Source organism: Osmia bicornis, chromosome 5, assembly GCF_907164935.1.
Source record: "Osmia bicornis bicornis chromosome 5, iOsmBic2.1, whole genome shotgun sequence".
Taxonomy (NCBI): Eukaryota; Metazoa; Arthropoda; class Insecta; order Hymenoptera; family Megachilidae; genus Osmia; species Osmia bicornis.
The window spans coordinates 12309746-12315601 of record NC_060220.1 but is presented as its reverse complement, the minus strand read 5'-3'; the positions used below and the strand labels follow the sequence as shown (position 1 = coordinate 12315601).

Genomic DNA, 5856 nt, shown 5'->3' with positions numbered 1-5856 from the left:
GGCTCTCTCCCGGATTCCGATCCGCGACTTCTTCTTTGATCCCCTATCTCGCGCTCGCTGTTCACAGCATCCCGAGCTCGATCTTTCCCTCTCACTGTACCTGCCGGGCAGTGGATCGAGACCGGCCGGCCTGAACCTTCCTCTCGTTGGCCGACTCTCGGCGAACCGCGACCCTTCTTACTCTTCCCCTTAGGTTCTCTGATTGCATCCGCACTATACGTAGCGTTCCGCTTACGGTGCCCTTACACACATGTAGTATAGAATTGAATCTCCCCTGGAGACGGGGGGTTGAGAATACGTCTCCAGCCACCTTGGCTTGTCGTAAAAGGCGACTAAAAAGGAACCGCGCGCGAAGCCCCTTCAGGTAGAGAACGACGTGCCCGTCGTACACGAACGCGGCTCGTCCGCAACCCTTCGGATATCGGCCGATGGCTGACTCATTGACCCAGTTCTGGCCACTACCTGCGAGCGGGTGACGCAATCCGTGCATCGCCCGTTCGCGGGCGACTCCCATCCACCCAACGAGACGCTAAAACTTCATAACTGCCACGCCGGCTATAAAATCCAAACTTTGAAAACCAATTAATTCACGCTTTATCGCCCGAATACCTACTTCTCCCTTTGATAGAATTTTGGAAACAACCCGTATTAACTTTACTTCGCGAAAACCATTTTTTAATTACCTCTAGATCTAATTTCCATTTAATCGCCATGACAATTTTAGAGTCAGTTACGATACATATCAATTCTCATTCATAATTTCAACGTGGTTTTCAACCACAAATCATCAATTCTAGCTTCCTGATAATTTCCAGATTCTGATCATTTTGAGCTTTATTACACTTTTCAAATTTCAAATTACATTTTATTAATTTAATTAAAATTTTAATTTTTCGCACGCGCGATTCCCAAGCGGCGACCTTGAATCCCGGATTGTGCTCGCGTCTCGGCTCTCCTCCGGTTGCTGAATTCGCGGCTTCTTCTTTGATCCTTTGCGCTCGCTCCTCGCAGCATCCCGGGCTTGAACGGTCCCTCTCGCTGTGCCCGTTGGCAGTGGATCGAGACCGGCCGGCCTGATCCTTCTCCTCGCCGGCCGACTCTTAGCGAACCACGACCCTACCCGTTCTTCTCCACAGATTCTCCGACTGCATACGTACTATACGTAGCATCCCGCTTACGGTACCCTAACATACGTGTAGTATAGAATTGAATTACGTGTAGTATAGAATTGAATTACCCTTACATACGTGTAGTATAGAATCGAATCGGTACCCTCAGATACGTGTAGTACAGAATCGAATGAAATGAATCTGAATGAATGAATGAATGCATGCGACAAACGACACGAGCCTACCGAGTGCTACCGCGTGCTCTCGCATGAGCATCCCCTCGTTCGAAAACTTTTCGCGTCCTCTTCCACGCTCGGAATTCGCTCATCGAGAGATTTAGCTCACCCAAATGTGTGTTGCGGTCGAAGGTGTCCAGCGACCCGGGCATCCCCCATTCGCGGGCTCTCACGAGCACTCCCTCGTTTACGCGTTACTCTTCGCACCCTCTCCTTCATCTGGAATTCGCCCACCGGATGGTTCAGCTCACTCTCACGAGTGCTGCTGTCACTGGTGTCCAGGCGACCCGGAACCCTCGCGCACCGACATTCCTCCGATCACGCGATACCTTACGTTTCCATCCCTGAATCCGGATTTCGCCCATCAAGAGGACAGCTCACTTAACCCGGTGCTGCTGCCCCTGATGTCCAGGCGATTCGGCCTTACCTGTCGCGAGCTCACACGAGCTTTCCACGGAGACGAATCACCCTACGCGCTCTATCCTTAACCTGGAACTCGCCCATCGACCCAAATTGTGTTTTGGCTGCAGATGTCCAGGCGATCCAGGTCGGTTCGGTACGCGTTTTAAAGGGCATCGTTGCGCGCCTGCAATGCTCTTCCGCGAGTCCACCTTTGCTTGGTATTTGCCCATTAAGAGACTTAGCTCGCCCAAATGTGCGTAGCGGTCGCTGGTGTCCAGGCAACCCAAGCTTTCCTCTCGCTCGCTCTCATGCGTGCATTCCCCTGTGCGCGTAACCAAATCCAGACCTGAACTCCGCTCATCGAGAGGCTTAGCTCACTCAAATGCGTGATGCGGTCGCTGGTGTCCGGGCGGCTCAGGTTCTCCTTTTCTCGCAATTTCGCGAGTTTTCCTGCGTTTTCGCGACCTCTCCCGGGCTGAAATTCGCCCATCGAGAGATTTAGCTCACCCAAATGTGTGTTGCGGTCGATGGTGTCCAGACAACCCAAGACTTCCTTTCGCTCGCTATCATGCGTGCATTCCTCAGTGCGCGTAACCAATTCCAGGCCCGAAATCCGCCCATCGAGAGGCTTAGCTCACCCAAATGTGTGAACCGGTCGCTGGTGTCCAGGCGGCTCAGCTCAATCCTACACATCTCCTGCGGAAACATACGGGTAGGGAAAAATGATTCTGCAAGGATAATGCACAGTTCCGGCGGTGTACGCACAGCGGCTGTAGAGTGTCCACCAACGCACTCTATACCTTCTGTGGCTAAATGAAATCACCGCCGATCAAAATAGCCTGCGTTATAAGCGGAGGTGCGCTGGGGCTTACCCGCGACGTTCTTGGACGACTGAACGCCTTTAGGTCGGCCGAGTCGCTCGATGTGGAAGCAACATCGTGGCTACACAGAATGCTCTCCATTAAAGCCCTCTGGGGTTGCCGGAGGTATCTGTGGCCGATATGGAGCAAGTTTTTAGTGGGTATTGGGGTACTGTAACGATCCAACTCAGGGAAACTTGTTTTGGTATGTACCTTTGAGTCCCACACTGCCCGAGACCCCTCCTAACCCGACGGGTTCCTCGCTTACGTAAATGTATTTTCTTGCTGTCAAAATATATAAAGAAAAAAAAGGTTAGGTTAGGTTAGGTTAGGTTAGATTAGGTCCGCTCGACGCGTCGAGGAGAGCGGACGTGTTTCGTGGTCTCTCCGTGGTTAGATTTGCAACGCGGTGGATAGTTGCTTAGATATTCGCGTTTTTTGTTAAAATCATTTTATTGTTTGTTCGGAAGTGCTAATATGTCGTTTTTCAATTAAATATTGTATTAATTTATTAATAATCATTATGAACGTGGTATGCGTGTTACGCGGCATTTCGACGTCGTGTTTCCGGTGTTCGGGGTGCTAATTATAAACATTTGACATTATTTAACCCTTTCGTTACGGCATTTCGCTCCGCTGGAATAACGCCACCAATCCGGGCACCGCGCCGTCGGAGTAGCGCCACTGAACGGAGGGCTTCTCCGCAAACTGTGCATACTGTGAGTCGGGAAATTGGTCTTCGGACTTACGTCTTTCAACGTTACCGTGTCTTTTTCCAGATCATACTCTTCTTTACGTGTTACATAGTGACATGTTTATAGGTCTTGCAATTAATATTGTCCAGGGTTATCTTAATCAGCAAATCTAATTGGCTGACCCTCTAACAATCTCACCTGTTACCTTATATATCATATTACTTGCGATTGGTTACTTGAAGACGTTAAAAAGCTTAAAAGACGTCATTTTGCTAAATAAATGTTTAAATATTTTATAATCTTGTCAACAATTATAAAAGAAAATACAATTTAGGGTAAATGATGTATCAAATTAAATTCTTAGTAATTTATTTCACAATGATAATTTTAAAACAAGGATCTATACACAAACCCACATTACAGTCTTTGCACTCATACTTCGATTCATGTCTTTTGTCGTTTGCACTGCAAACGACGCACCGTCTACTTCGATTTCTCCCTGCCGATTTGTAAACAGAAGGAAAATGTCTTTCCGTTAATCTTCCCGGATGATTATTGCCTGTTAAAGGTTGACGCTTTGTAGCTTGGTGATATTTTCCCAATATTTCCCGGATTAACTGTAATTGGAATTTTGCCATGGATATCGGTTCTTTCATTTTGTCTTTGTAAAGGCAATAGGCATTCCACACGCAAATGTCTAACAAGTGGAAGAAAAACTTGCGGTACCATTTTAAGGTTTTGCGTGTGGAATTTACCGTGCTGATGACCATGTCTGCTTTATCTACTGCGCCCATAGAGTTATTATAATCCAATACGCATACAGGTTTTCGTATAACTTTCGTTCCTCCGTGCTTGATTATAGTTCCAAATTCTGACGTATGCATGGTAGACAACATATATACTTCTTTTTGTCCATCCACTTTGTGACTAATAAATTAGTGCATGATCGAAATGTGGCCTCTCCTCTTTTTAACCGTTCGTCAATTTTCGGCATTCCCTTCCTCCGTTTTCTAACCGTTCCGCACGCATTCGTGCAATTATTATGTAGAAAATTGAATAAAGCAGGACTTGAATACCAATTGTCCACATAGAGGGTATGACCCACTCCAAGATACGGTTTCATGAGTGTTTCAACTATTGCGCCAGATATTCCAATATCCTGATTTTCACTATGTACCATTGTAGATGATCCAGCGTAAACAAGTAAATCTAGTACAAATCCTGTCTGACAATCGCTGAGAATAAAGGATTTTACACCAAACCTATTTCTTTTAGACGGGATGTACTGTTTAAAAGACAGCCTTCCTTTATATAAAAGCAAGCTTTCGTCAATGCACAGACGTTCATAAGGTTGAAATGCTTGACTAAATTTTGTTCGTAATATATCAATTACGTTCCGTATTTTGTGTAAACGATCATTCGTAGGATTGACCGTATGGGTGAAGTGTAACATCTGTAATAATTTGAGGTAGCGGTCTCTGGTCATTATTTCTCCAAAAATCTCACTACGAAGGAGTTTATCTTTACTCCAGTACTCTAATAGTGATAATTTTTGTTGCGTGTCATTAAAAATGACACAGCAAAGAAACGGTATAGTTCTGCTAGCCCTGTTCCTTCTGAATTGTTTATATTATTATTATTCTTTTGTGAACAATATTCATTTGTTTCTCTCGCAATCAGTTCTACGAACTCTTCAGAAACAAAAAGCTGGAAGTAATCTAAGATTTTGGCTGATCTACTGATGTTTTCTTTAATTCCTGAATCTTTTGATGAAAATTTATGTATTTTAGGGAGAAATCTTTTTGACGTCCATATATCACGGCAACTGTCATTTGCTTCAATCTTCTCTGATTCTGAGTCGGAAGTACTACATATAGTTCTTTTTCTTTTCTTTCTCTGTAGTGTAACATTATTTTGATTTTGATCATCTGAATCGTTTTCTGAATCTGTAGATCGGTCATGGAATAGAATTTTTCGTCGTGACATTCTGACAGGGGGGTACAAAAAGATTTTATAAAACAAACTAAGCAAAGCTCCAAATAAAATTTTTAAATAAATATTACGAACCTTGAAAAATTAATAGCTGTTGTCCAGTCTCTTGTAATACTTCAAGGAAGATTTCTTTTTATATTACTATATAATTCGGACCAAATACTTCACTCTCGAATAGAACACACGGAAGAAATTTGTTTGGACGTACAGAAGATATTATTTGCGTTTGAAATATACTTTATTTCAACAGACTGGTTTGCGCTTTGAAGCTTCGCGAACACTGTTAGTTTGAAGAAGAGTGAAGCGTGACTGTTGTCCCGATTGTTTCGAACCCAGTGCATGTCTTATTTTTGGAGTAAAACAAATGAAAACGAACTAAAGAATGACAAGTGCTATCGATGTGCTACGTGCATACGAACGAAAGAAATAAAAGTATCGCGGGGACGTTTGGTGAGCTGTATCACGCTGGCGCCGGCTACAGCCGGCGCTCGTACACACAGGTCATCGAATGGATGCCGGCTATATCCGGCGCTCGTACACAGAAGTCATCGAGTGGATGCCG

At 44.8% G+C, this 5856-nt stretch overlaps 1 long non-coding RNA gene across 1 annotated transcript; it reads right to left on the bottom strand.

Moving 5' to 3' along the window:
- Positions 1-5095: 5095 nt before the first annotated feature.
- LOC123987758 lies at positions 5096-5528 on the bottom strand. Its single transcript, XR_006829368.1, has 2 exons — positions 5370-5528; positions 5096-5289 (listed from the first exon to the last, which is right to left on the bottom strand). It is a non-coding gene; the product is annotated as an uncharacterized LOC123987758 (long non-coding RNA).
- Between the last annotated feature and the right edge of the window lie 328 nt (positions 5529-5856).